Genomic DNA, 15,159 nt, shown 5'->3' on the forward strand with positions numbered 1-15,159 from the left:
CCCCCTGGTGGTCAGTGCGCTCCCACAAGGGGAGGGCTGCTCAGCCAGGAGCCAGGCTCGTGGCTGGCAGGCTTAGCGGTGGTGGCGGGAGACTCTCCCACCTTTGCTGCAGGTGGGCAGTGAGGAGCAAGGGGTCCCAGACTGTGAGAACCCCAGACCGTGAAAGTGATGTCTGCTTGCCCACTTAGGCCTGAAGCTGACAGGTGGACATCCCCTGAGGGGTCCCAGCCTGTAAGAGGGCACAGGCCAGTCTGAGGGACCCCCTGCCCAGTGCATAAATGTTGTGCCCCGGGTCTCTAGTATCTTCATAAAAGAATAAGTAGGAAGTAAACTGATAGAGACAGAATCATGAGCTTCTAATTGTGCAAGGCAGTGGGCCGAGTGCTTTATACAGGGCATCAAAATTGATCTCACACAAGATCTATTAAGTCAGTATAACTATCTACATTAAGAGAAGAAATTATTAAAAAATACAGCTGGGTCAGCATTTTAACAATGATGTTACAAAGCAGGAGAAAATAAATGAAATAATAGAGGTAGGCAAGAACTCTGAGATGACAGAACAATGAGCAATTAATGAATTTAGGAAAGTGTAGGATGCAAACACCAAAACTTTTCTAAGTTCCTTATTTGAGGTTGGAAATTAAATAGCTCAGAATGAATGATAGTTTTTAAAATTCAGAAATTTATTCTAAATCTCAGAATCTTTGCTCATTCAGCCCCAAACTTGAAATGCTCTGTTGGAACTAAAAATAACACTTGATACAATCAGGTCTAATGCTATCTAGTGCTTCTTTAAATTAATTTTACTGAGAATCTAGAGATTAATATTAGTCCTCATGATTTCCAGCATGCCTGCTTTGTTCCTACTATCCTTTTCTAAATGAATGAAGCCCTCACTTTTACTGTGACCTCATCATGCTCCTGCTACATTGGACGTTTTCTAGGCAGGAAGCAGTATGCTGATGCCATCATTTTACTGCTTAGAAAATACCTCCATTATTTCTGGGCTCATATTTATTAAATTTTGTACCATTTATAACATGTAAAAATTCAACTGATATTCTTAAAAGAAAAACTGATGTGATCAGCAAAATATTAAAAATATCACTTGAAGCTAAAAACATCACTGTCTCATATTTTCATTGAGCACATTTATTATAAAATACAATCAATTCTGTAATCTAATGGTGAACTTAAAATGCCATTTAATGTGAAATAAACTTTCAACTGGTTATTTTAAAACCATTTGAGGAAAACTTAACTTATTTTGGTTATATGAGCTAGAAAGTGTTTTGAGAAGCATTTATCTTTTCTTTAGTGTATATTTTTTATTGTGTTCAACAGCAATGCATGTTTTTCCTCAATTATTTGGTGTATTTAGAATATCTGAAATAAAAACACTATGAAGTAGAAGAGAAAGTAGAGGCAAACAGAAAAACAGATAAAAATAATAAAACCTAAGGAAAAGCCTGATCCATTAACCATGAATTCTTATTCTTTTATTAACATAGGTCAATGATTTTGCTCTGGTCTATATGAGAGTTAAACATGTTTCTTTTATATAACTCAAAGTGCCTACAAATTAGAAGCCAGTCAATTCTTCAGAGAAGTAATATTGCTCCTGATAGAGAGAACAGATATAGCCTCTGAGAGCCCTTAGAGAAAAATGATCTAAGATCCAGGCAATGTATTTCATCACATTTTCTTTTTTACTTTGTTTATTTTATTTTAAAAATACATTTGTATTGATTTTTTTTTTTTTTTTTTTTTTTTTTTTTTTTTTTTTTTTACAGAGAGGAAGGGAGAGAGATAGTTAGAAACATCGATGAGAGAGAGTCATGGATCAGCTGCCTCTTGCACACTCCCTACTGGGGATGTACCTACAACCAAAGTATGCCCTTGACCAGAATCGAACCTGGGACCCTTCAGTCCACAGGCCGATGCTTGTCTATCCACTGAGCCAAACCGGTTTGGGCTTTACTTTATTTTTTATTTTTGACACCATTACAGAAGTCCCTCAACACTCTGCCCACCTCTAACCAGACCCTGCTTCCTCTTCACTCTGGCCATCACTACACTGTTTTCTATGTCTCTTGGTTAAGCATATATGCTCCTTGGCTAATCTCTTCACCTTATTTTATTGCCCCCCTTCCTTGTACCTCCCATCTAAAAGCAGTCAGTCAGTCATTCCCAGCAAAACTAAAAACCATCAACAAAGTGAAAAAAGAAAAAGAGCCGCTGTATGGGAAAACATATTTCCCAATGATAAATCTGATGAAAGGTTAATTTCCAAAATATAAAAAGAACTTATACAACTCAATACCAGAAATACAAACAATTTAATTTAAAGATGAGCAAAGAACCTGAATAGATACTTCTCCAAAAGAGGACATAGAGATGACCAATAGATCTGAAAAAAAAAAATGCTCAAAGTGACTGATTATCAGAGAGATGCAAATTAAAATCATAATGTGATATCACATCATGCACACCAGCAGCTAGTATCAATAAATCAAGAGACAAGTGCTGGCCAGGATGTGGAGGAAAGGGAAGCTTCAAGCACTGTTAGTGGAATGCTTACTGATGCAGCCGCTATGGAAAACAGTGTAATTTTCTTTAAAAATAAAAATGGAACTGCCTTTTGACTCACTGATTCCAGTTCTGGGAATATATCCCAAGAATCTAAAACCAATTTTAAAGAATAAAGAATATATGCATCCCTATGTTCATAGCAGCATTATTTACAATAGCCAAGAGATGGAAAATGATATCCATCCGTAGACAGATAGACAAAAGAGCTGTGGGACATTTACACAGTGAGATACCACACAGCCATAAAAAAGGAACTAATACCTTTTGTGACATCATGGATGGGCCCGGAGATTATTATGCTAAGTAAAATGTCAGTCAGAGAAAGACAAATACCATATGATTTCACTTATATGTGGAATCTAATGAACAAAATAAAATAACAAACACAATAGGGAAAGAGGCATTATTCATGAAGAAGCATTTATCTTGATAAATAATTAGAATGGTTTTCATGGCAGAGGTGTCCAGAATGTTTGTCTTTGAATTGTTTTGTGAAAACAGAAATGAAATGTGCCCCCGGCCCTTCCAAAAGCCTAGACATAAGACCATCTCAGTATTAAACTGTAAAATTATTGATTCTGGAATTTGCAATTTGAAAGTATATGGAGAGACAAAGTGGAGAGATAAACAGGGTTATGATAGGAAGAAAATTAAGTGCCAGGCAATAGAACTAAACCTTATTATGAAACTTATTAAGCACTGGGGAGTCACAATATCATTTGTATGTCAAAGGAACAGTGGAAGAAGCATAAATAAATGAATGAATGAGTGCTTTTTATTCATTCTGGATTTTATTATTTAGCTGCATCTTCTAATTGGGAACTTCTTCCCCATTATATATAATATTGGTAGAAACCACTGCCCATATTATGCAATAAAAGCAATGCATGCAGAAATATCCTCCTTGGCTTGATCAAGTAGATTCACCAGTGGGGATGTGTATATAAGACAACCTATCAATGTTTCTCTCGTTGTGTTTCTCTCTCTCACTCTCTTCTTTCCCCTCTTTTTTTCTCTCTTCCTTTCTTCTCCTCTCACTAAAATCAGTAAAACATCCTCGGGTGAGGCTTTTAAGAAAAGAACATAGACAGAGTTGGCTGTGAAATCCTAGATCTGCTCTTTTTATTGCTTAAGGATCGGTGGAAATGGCTACTGCTATGAATGGAAAACACAAAGAATGGTCTCCATCTTATCGTTGGTACCCTAATTAGAGGTGCAAGTCTAATGGTGAACATTACCCTTGCAATCTACCATGTCCACAGTATTGAGTGCAGTACATTCAGCTTCTTGAGGAGACCGTCTGGCCTGGTGAAGTTTACTGTATGTACCCCTGGCCTGTAAGACCCAGGAGCAGTGAAGTGGCTGCTGAGAAATAGGCTTGCAGAGCTTGATGGGAATCCTGACAAATACTATAGAAGTCCTGTGGAGAACAAATGTCAGTTTAGCTGGAGTCCAGTCTTGGAGTCAGAGCAGCAACCCCTCATCAATAGCCATCTGATGTATACTCTTCAGAACACCATCCTGGGATCACTGAGTCTCCTCTGCCTCAGGCACCCGAGGCAATCCCAGAACAGGGCATCTCCCCTTAGCTCCAGGTTACTCTCCCTTCTTCAAACCTGTGCCACTGAGAGACCAGTCAGAAAGCCGGTGCCCTCAGCACTGGGCTGCAACTCAGAAGGCCTGGGTCTCAGTGGCCCAGTTCTCCCCCTCGTTCTTCCCCATTTGTAGCAGGTGATGGGTGATATATGCACAACTGCATACACTTCCATTTTCTTACTTTTAAAATGAAGGCTGTGTGACCTGCCTGCTAGTTGTCTGCAGAGTAGTTTTAGGTGACACTCATTTTTCTATCTTCCTTCAGTCGACTCTATTCTGTGATGTATGTAAGGCTAATGTTAATTTTTGTGCTGTTTAAGCCATCCAGATTTATGCAATTAAGAATTCTGGCTGATTGAAGAGTTTTGAGCTGAGGACTGACCAAATTTGTATATAAGAAGTTTTGCAGTCAGGGCTGAACTGGGATAGCCTGGCACTGAGTCAGGTCTGTAATATCAGGACTTAGTGAAATTGGGAAGAGAAAAAAGAATGACTTTTGAATTGATTGTGTAACTAGTTTTCCCACATAAACTCTATTTGATTTTAAACTGGGAAATGTTCTTTATGGTCTATAATCAACCATTTCTTGCCATAGATGAGGTACATAGTACAAAATGTTATACGTTTAGGTGATCACACAGGTTTTTCATGTGCTTGTTGGTTCATTAGGTTACTGAAGAAGACACATTTTTAGCAGACAATTTGTGAAACCATGGCCTGAAAGGTATGATATAAATAGTCATGGTGTCTCTGTAATTTTAGGGACTTAGGTTCAGGTTTCTATTTTTATTTTATTTAAAATAAATTAATTTTAATTACATTGGTTCATATAGGTTCCAATTGTACAATTCTATGATATATGATCTGTATTTTGTTTTGTGTGCTCACCATTCAAAGTCAAATGTTCTTCCATCACCATATATTTGGCCCTCTTTTCCCTGCATTACCCCCACCCACCTTCAATGTGGTGATCACCGTAATGTTGTAGTGTCTGTGAGATTCAGTTCATATCCCACATATAAGTAAAATCGTACAGTTTAGATTTTTATGACTGACTTATTTTGCTTAGCATAATATTCTCAAGGTTCATCCATTTTGTTTCAAATGGCAGGTTTCTGTTTGTGTGTGTAGATTATGCACTAATATCAAGTTGTAGGCACAGAAGAATATAAAGGGAAAATAGCTTTCAAGGATATAAAAATGTAACAAGTAAATGATTCTGTTCTTAAGAAACAAGACAGAACCATGAAGTCTGAAATATTTTTCTATAAAGAAAATCCTTATATAATGCTCTTTTTGACTATGGTGGAAAATCTTTGTATAATAAAGAACACTTATTTTTCATGCTTTCAGGACACATGCTGACTATATGCCACATGCTGCAAAGTTTCTACAAACCAGTCTTTGTTACACAAAGAACAATAAACAAAAGTGAGATTCTCTTCAATGGGCACATTCAGGGTTATACATTACATCTCATAACAGACTACAACTCTTCTTCAAAGAAACCATATGCAAGTATACATACATGAAAAGTGAATTTATGAGGAAAACTTATTTATCTATCTATTACCTATCATGTTTTTTAGAAAAATAATATATTTATTTGACATTTAAATGAAACACATTTTAATAATCAAAAGAGTAGCCCTATACTCACACTTCCATATTCCCAATCTCTCTGATTAAAGTCAACCACATTAAAAAAAATGTCTGACATAATCATAATTTTCTCTTTTTAAGTGGATCATGAAAAATGTCAGCATAGTAACTGTAAGAAATTACAACAGCGTGATGATGGCAGAGGGGTGGAGGGGGAAGGGGACATATATGAAATAAATGATGAAAAAATAAAAATAAGTAAATAAATAATAAAAATGTAAATAATTTATCTTAAACCCAAATGTGCTGCATCCAAATTTGAGAAATGACAACCTGATTAGATTCCCTAAATTTTTGTATAGTCCATATAATTAGAATAAGTTGTGTGTGTGTGTGTGTGTGTGTGTGTGTGTGTGTGACACATACACATATCAGATGTTTCCAGTGAACACCTGAGCCATCTATAAATCATGCATCATTCACTGTCTTACTTTTATGCCTTTGTTTATAATTTTATTACCATTTGGGCATAACTCATCTTTATTTTGCTAAGTGATCTCTTTTGACTCAAGGCCCAAATCATCCTTCTCTTCCATAGATTTATATTTGGCTCTATAGGTATACTATAAACTTTCCTTCCTCTATAATCTTTCAATAATAGAATTAATAACATCACATATTAATTATTATAATCACCTTAGGTACTCAATATTTAAGAGATATGCACAGTACCTCTCTTATTACTTACTCTTTACAATCTATGAATTATAGTGATCACATGCACAGATACTGAGGCACAGATAGATTTTTTTTTTAAACTTTCTTTGGGTCACATGGCTTTGTGATTCCAGAGCTGAAATCAGCTTAACCAGAATTCAAGGTATATACAGTTCATACATTCAGTAACCCTTTGCTGATGCTAATTTACCTCAAGTTCTGTATTGCCTTTTCTACTACATTAAATATACTGAAAAGTCATACTCTGACTTATGATAAATTATTTTATGTTTCTGAATTGTTTTATGTCTTTCAACCAGTGTTTTGAGGGCAGGGTATTCAACCAAATGATTAATGCCTAGTAGGGAGTTCAAGAAATGTCTGTTGAAGGCGAATTTATGTACACTAGTCAGGTCATTCCCTAAATGGTTAACCTGCAAGACTGAGGCCATGTTGAATCTAGGCTAAAATGTCAGGAAAATTCAAATAGTTTTGAGAGAAACGGTGGCATGAGAAGTCCCCTTGGTCTCTTCCCTTGGTTTCAGCATTTTGAACAGCTATAAGTCACAAAGGATTGCTTGTTCAATAAAAAAAAATGAATCTAAGAGATCATCATAATGGGAGGAGGAGGTAATCGAATACAGCTATTTGGGGTTTTTGGGGTTTTTTTAGTTCATAAATTTACTGGCAGTATATTGAAGATAACACATAATATCAGTGATGGTACAATCTAACACCTAGAATCTAGAGCCTGTTCTAAGGATTTTATTATGAGCTTTTCCATTCTTTGTGATTTCCAGTTTTTGTGGATTGCTTTATTGAGCATAGGTTGATAAAATTTGACATATATTTTTAAAAAGGAGAAAATGTGTTCTAAAGAATCTGTAAATAATATTCATTTGGTCTTTAAGAGGTTTTGTAGCCTTTTAGGGTCTAAGAATAGGAAAAAAAAATTCTTATACAACATAAACACATAGGAGCTAAACGGCCCTTTCAGCACAGAAAGTTTGTGATTAGTGGAGTGTACAATTATAAACTCAATTGTTAAATCAAAACACATCCCAATCACCCTAACATGTCACTTTTAATGGGCAATACATCACCTAAGAAGGCAAGTTCTTTGCTAACAACATTGAACCAAGTAATCAACATTCAAAGAGGAGTCTATAAAATGTGAAATTCCATCAGCAAATTTCACAGTGGGCTACAATGTGTAGATTAATGGGAAGCATGTCATGTATTTTAATGTATGCCTCAATTGCTGAAATGCATGTGATGATTGCTAAAGTATTTGGCCTGAGAAGTGAAAGATATAAAAGTCATGACTCCCTCTGAATTAATAAAGCATTTGGTCAGACTGAATTGATAAATCACAAGCACAGAATCAAAGCACCATAATGGGAATCATTTCCCCCAGGCACATTGAGAATTCACACTCGCCTCTTCCTATGGCATCTTCCTAAATGAGGATCTCCGTGAAAGTCCCTGAAAAATGTCAGAATACAAACACAGTGTTTCAAGCCTTGATTATAAACCAAGATCTGTAACTGGCAGTGTTCATTTTTCTTTTGAATTCCAAAATGAAATTTCTTTTCCTAAGTCCGTTTCAGAACTACTTTCACCTCAAAAGGTTGTTGCAAAGAATGTTGCAGCTTTGGTTATTTTACATTGAAGCTGAAAAATACACCCAGAACAGAAACAATGACTAAATAAACTCACTTGCACTTTGGCTATTGGTATGCATGATGGAAGCTGGATAAGGTGAAATGTTAAAGGCTCATCTAGGTAGATTCACCATGTGTTCAGGACAAGTATAATAAATCCAAAAGGTCAAGGAAATTCACTTATTCTTGAGTAGCAGTCTTCAGAATGAAAATTCTCTATGCAATAATAATGTGCAATGTTAATTTTGTATATCATAGTAAGATTATTCATAATTTGGAGGGGTAAACAAAAATGTTAATTATTAAATACTGCCTTTTAGATGTAGGCATTTTTAGGAGAAAAAGTACCTTAATTTTAGGTGAGGAATAAATTTTTTGTTGTTAGTTTTGTTTGTTTATATATTATGGTTGAAAGTATCACATATAGCTCCTCTCCCCACCCCCCATTGATCTCTATCAGCCCACCCCTGCCTCCCACCCCCGGCCTTCACTTCCCTATTGTCAGTGTCAATGGGTTATATATGCATACAAGTTCATTGGTTGATCTATTCCCACCAGCCCACTCCCCTGACTTCTCTCTGAGATTCAACAGTCTGTTCCAAGTTTTTTGCCTCAGGATCTATTTTGTTCATCAGTTTATATTGTTCATTAGATTTCATGTTTGAGTGAGATCATGTGACACATATTTCTCTGACTGGCTCATTTCGCTTAGCATAATGCTCTCCAGTTCTATCCATGCTGTTGCAAATGCATCATAGTGACCTGCTGTTCCCCTGTTTGGCCAATTTGCATATTACCCTTTTATGATATAGTATTATTATATAGGACTAGAGGCCTGGTGCATAAAATTCTTGCTAGGGGTAGGGGTTGTCCCTTGGCCAACCTTCACTCTCTCCAATCTAGGACACCTTGAGGGATGTCGGACAGTCTGTTAGGCCCTATCTTAGTGGGATCAGACCTAAATGGACATTTGGACATCCCTTTCACAATCCAGGACTACTGGTTCCAAACTGTTCGCCTACCTGCCTTCCTTATTTCCCCTAACTACTTTTGCCAGCTGATCACACCCTAACCACGCTCATGCCTGCCTGATTGATGCCTAACTGCTCCCTTGCCAGCCTATTTGCCCCCAACTTCCTTCCTCTGCCCGCCTGCAGGCACCTCTAACTGCCCTCCCTTGCAGGCTTAATTGCCCCCAAATGCCCTCCCTAGCAGTTGGTCCCTCCCAACTGCCTTCCCCTGCTGGCCTGATTGCCCACAACTGCCCTCCCTTGCAGGCCTAGTCCCTCCCAACTTCCCTCCCCTGCTGGTCATCTTGTGGTGGCCATCTTTGACAACATGGGGGCAGCCATCTTGTGTGTTGGGCGGATGGTCAATCTGTATATTACTCTTTTATTAGATAGAATAGAGGCCCTCGCCAAGACCGGTTTGGCTCAGTGGATAGAGCGTCGGCCTGCAAACTGAAAGGTCCCAGGTTCGATTCCATTTAAGGGCATGTAGCTTGGTTGCAGGCACATCCCCAGTAGGGGGTGTACAAGAGGCAGCTGATTGATGATTCTCTCTCATCGATATTTCTAATTCTCTATCTCTCTCCCTTCCTCTCTGTAAAAAAACAATAAAATATATTAAAAAAAAAAAAAAAAAAAAAAAAAAAAAAAAAAAAAAAAGAATAGAGGCCTGGTGCATGGGTGGGGTCAAGCTGGCTTTCCCTGAAAGGTGATCTGGATCAGGGTGGGATTCCCTTGGGGCATGGGGCAGCCTGGGGTGAGGGGCCTGTGGTGGTTTTCAGACTGGCCACGCCCCCTGGTAACCCAAGCAGAGGCCCTGCTATCTGGAATTCATTTACCTTCTACAATTGAAACTTTGTAGCCTGGAGTGGAGCCACACCTCCTGCTCGCTCTGTGGCTGCCGCCATTTCTGTTTGGATTTGTTTACCTTCTATAATTGAAACTTTGTCACCTTCAGTGGAGGCTTAGGCCAGCAAGGGCAGGCAGAAAGCTTGGCTTCTTCCATTGCCTGGGAAACCCAAGCCTCCCTTGTGCTCTCTGTGGCTGCAGCCATCTTGATTTGGGTTAATTTGCATACTCTCTCCTATTGGCTGTGGGCATGGTGGTGGCCAATGCTTTTGTGGGTGTAGTAGTGTGAAGGTTAATTTGCATATTACTCTTTTATTAGGTAGAATAATTATGGTATGGTAACTGTTTTTTTATTGCTTAAAAATAACATGATCTTTAAAAGACACAACTTTTTACAGACATTTATAGAAGCATAAAACCATAGAATGCCAGGAGAGAAGAATGTGTTCTGAAATAATAAGTAATGAATCCTTTTGATTACAGCTTTGAAAGAAGTAAGAACCTATCCTCAAATATAAGATGGTTATGACCATGCATTCAAATATCTTCCTGTTGACTCTGTCAAAAGGGGATGTAATTTTCTAGCTCAAAATCAAATAGTCATAATGAACAAATAGAAATTGAAATTAAATAAATATAATTTACATTAGCACCCAAAATATATAATGTTTTAATAAATATAACAATGTACGTATAATATATAATGAAAACTATAAAACATCAAAAATATTAAAGAACTAAATAATTCTTCATGTATATGGATAGGAAGACTGAATATTCTCAAGATTTCAATTTTTAAAGTTCATTTATAAATTCCATGCAATCTCAATCAAAATCCCAGAGACTTAACTTATGGATTTTGACAAACCTATACTAAAGCTTATATGGAAAGAAAAAAACAACAAATAAACAAAATAATATTGACATAGAATAACAAAATGGAGGACTCACTTTACCTTACTTTAAGATTTTCTTTAAAGCTACATATCAAAACAATGTGGTATTTTAAAAAAGAAAAAGACAAATAGCCCAATAACATACAATATAGAACCTGAAATCCCATCTAATAAAAGAATAATATGCAAGTTGACTATCCCCCAACACACAAGATGACTGCCCCCATGTAGTCAAAGATCCTGCCTTTATATGTATACAAGCTGGCCACCACAAGATAGCCAGCAGGGGAGGGCAATTGGGAGAGACTAGGCCTGCAAGGGAGGGCAATCGGGTGATCAGGCCAGCAGGGGATGGCAGTTGAGAGGGATGGGCCTACAAGGGAGGGCAGTTGCAGGTGATCAAGCCTGCAGGAGAGAGCAGTTAGGGGTGACCAGTCTGGCAGAGGAGGGAAATTGGGGGTGACTGAGAATGCTGGGAAGGGCAGTTGACGGGGATCTAAGCCTGTTGGGGAGAGCATTTAGGGGTAACCAGGACTGCAGAGGAAGGAAGCTAGGGGCAAACAAGTTGGCAGGGAAGCAGTTAGCATCAATCAGGTTGGCAGGGGAGGGTTAGGGGGTGATCAGGCTGGCAGGCAAATGTGGTTAGGGGCAATCAGGAAGGCAGGCAGGTGAATAGTTGGGAACTGGCAGTCCTGGATTGTGAGAGGGATCCCAGGTTGGAGAAGGTATAGGCTAGGCTGAGGGACACACACCCCTGTGCACAAATTTTGTGCACCAGGCTTCTAGTCTATAATAATAAAAGTATAATATGCAAATCAAATGACTGAATAGCAGATGATCTTCTGGACGACCACTCTATAACACACACTGGTACCAGGCCAGCCAAGGTGGGTACAATGTGATTGGTTGGGGGGCCTGCCCACGATTGCCCTGCAGAGGGAGGCCTAAGCCACTGGCTGGTGCGGCAATCAATCTGGACAGGGGAGGGGGGCTCTGTGATTGCCCCGAAGAGGGTGGCTCAGGCTACCAGGCTACCAGGCAGGCAGCACTGCAGTGGGTGGGTGGGGCCTTCCTCTGTGTGGCAATCTATCATAGAGCCCCAGCTAGGTGGGCAGGGCCTCCCTCTGCTGGGTGATCAATCTGCGGCCCCCACAACCTATCCCCCTACAGAGGGAGGCACAGGCCACTGGCCAGCAACACCATGGCTGGTTTGCAGGGCCAGCCAGCAATCGCCCCTCGGAGGGAGGCCCAGGCAAGCCAAGCGATCACACCCCATGCCTGCTGCCCACAGAGGAGGTGACCAGTTATGAGAGTGGGAGAGCAGCACTGCACAGATGGCAAGCAGTGGCAGAGGCAGGGGAGGGGCCAGTTGCTGGTAGCTGGGGGAAGGAAAGCCCCGATAAGTCCTGATTGCTGGCCAGGTCCAGGGACCCTACCTGAGGCATTCTGGATTTTTGAGCAGATGCAGGCCAGGTTGAGGAGCACACTTCCCGCCCCCACCCCTTGCCAGAATTTCATGTACCGGACCTCTAGTAAAAGTTATAAATAAGGAGGACAAAGGTAGGTTTACAGTTATTTATAGGCAAAAAGACAAAAAATAACAAATGTTGATGAAGATGTGAGAAAAGGGAACACTTATTTACTGTTTGTGAAAATGTTAAGTTGAGGTGGCTATTGTGGGAAACAGTTACCTCAAATAATTGAAAAATAGAACTACCATATCATCTAGTAATTCCACTTCTGGGTATTTATCTGAAGAAAAGAAAAACCTCTACTTCAAAAAGATATATGCACCCTGACATTTATTATTTATAATAGCCATGATAAAGAAACAATCTGAGTGCCCATCAGCAGATATATATATATATATATATATATATATATATATGATTGAGCCATAAAATAATTAAATATTGCCATTTGCCACATGAATGGATCTTGAGAGTATAGTGCTGAGTGAAATTCATGAAATATGTCAAACAGAGAAACTGTATTGTAACATTTATTTGTATATGGAATTTAAAAATATTTAAAAATGCATAGATACAGAGAACAGATTAACAAATTAATGGTTTCCACAGGTGGGAAATGGGGGAAGGCAAAATGGGTGAAATAAATGAAAGGAGCCAAAAGGTTAAAAAAAATTCTGGTAGCTAAAAAAGTTTATTTAAAACGTTCTCATCACACATGCAAAAAAATTTTAAGTATGTGTGGTAATGGATGCTAACTACCTTATTTTGGTAATCATTGTGCAATCTATCATAGAACCCCCTGCCCCACACACACTGAGTGGCCAGATTATTATGACCTCTGAATGCATAATAATCTGGCCACTCAGTATATATTAAAGGCCCATTGCATGAATTTGTGTATGGGTGGGGTCTAGCCAGCCTGACCTTGGGAGGGGACATGGGCAGTTGGCTGGCCTGCCTACTGGTTATACTTCTGGTCAAGGGGACAATTTGCATATTAGATTTTTTTATATATAGGATTTACACTGAGTGGCCAGTTATTATACCTTCAAAGATCATAATAATCTGGCCACTCAGTGTATGTGTATATATCATTATGTTGTACATCTGAAACTAATATACATAATTGCATATGTCAATTTTTATCTCATTTTTAAAAAGGATAGACTGAGATTCCTTTTAATTAAATTCAAATATGCAAAAATAAGCATGTTATGCTTCTCAATGAACATTGTACTATTAATATTCTACCTAGTAAAAGAGTAATATGTAAATTAACCATCATTCCACTACACCAACAAATCACACCCACCAGCTATGCCCACCAGCCAATCAGAGAGAATATGCAAATAAACCCGACCAAGATGCCTACCAGGAAGGAAGCTTGGGTTTCCCAGGCAATGGAGGAAGCCAAGCTTTCCACCTGCCATTGCCGGCCTAAGCCTCCACTCAAGGCTACAAAGTGTCAATTATAGAAGGTAAACAAATCCAATCAGAAATGGTGGCAGCCAAGGAGCAAGCAGGAGGCTTGGTTCCACTCCAGGCTACAAAGTTTCAATTGTAGAAGGTAAATGAATTCCAGATACCAGGACCTCCACTTGGGTAGCCAGGAGGCATGGATGGCCTGCAAACCACCACAAGCCCCTCTCTGAGGCCACCCCATTCTCCATGGGAGCCCCACTCTGATCCAGGACACCCTTCAGGGCAAACCAGCTGGCCCCCACCCATGCACCAGGCCTCTATTCTATCTAATAAAAGAGTAATATGCAGACTGACCATCACTCCAACACACAAGATGGCTTCCCCCATCTGGGCAAAGATCCTGCCCCCATGTGGACACAAGGTGGCCACCACAAGATGGCCAGCAGGGGAGGGCAGTTGGGAGGCACCAGGCCTACAAGGGAGGGTAGTTGAGAGGGACAAGGCCTGCAAAGGAGAGCAGTTGGAGGCAATCAACCCTGAAGGGAAGGGCAGTTAGGGGTGACCATGCCAATGGAGGAGGGAAGTTGAGAGCAAATAGGCTGGCAGGGAAGCAATTAAGACATCAATCAGGCTGGCATGGGAGTGGTTAGGGTGATCAGGCTGGCAGGCAAAAGTAGTTAGGGGAAATCAGGAAGGCAGGCAGGTGAGCAGTTGGGAGCCAGCAGTCCTGGATTGTGAGAATGATCCCAGATTGGAGAGGATAAAAGCTGGGCTGAGGGATACCCCTCACCCTCCTCCCCCACACGAATTTCATGCATTGGGCCTTTGGTATTAAATATTCAACAAAATTTTGGTAGCTGCTTGAGAAATGTTATCTCTCAGACCAGATTATCAGACATAATCTATATCTGTGAAGAGTAATGCTCATTATGTCTCAAATTCAGCAGAAAAAAACACACAAAAAAACAGTGCACTTGAAGCTTTACTTTTTCCTTCCATTTATTACATATGCAGGGCATGGGTTCTACAATTTCCAGGTATCCTTAGAAAGGAGTTAATAGCCCCTTTTTAGAAACTTGAGAAATGTATCCTTCAGAAGTCAATATATGTCATGGATATAATTTAAGATTATATTAAATAAGTACATGTTGTCACAGGTTTATATAGATCACAAAAACTAATTTTCCCAATCTATTACAGAGTGGAAAGTGTGCTTTTAATGTTAGCCTTTTCACTCATGGTAAAAACATCTTGACATTTTCAAGCTATCTCAGAATTTATGGATCTATAAATGACATCTCATTTTTTAAGATTTTAAGTAATATAACTTTTAAAATAA

Source organism: Pipistrellus hanaki (assembly GCF_964339955.1).
Source record: "Pipistrellus hanaki genome assembly, chromosome: 8".
Taxonomy (NCBI): Eukaryota; Metazoa; Chordata; class Mammalia; order Chiroptera; family Vespertilionidae; genus Pipistrellus; species Pipistrellus hanaki.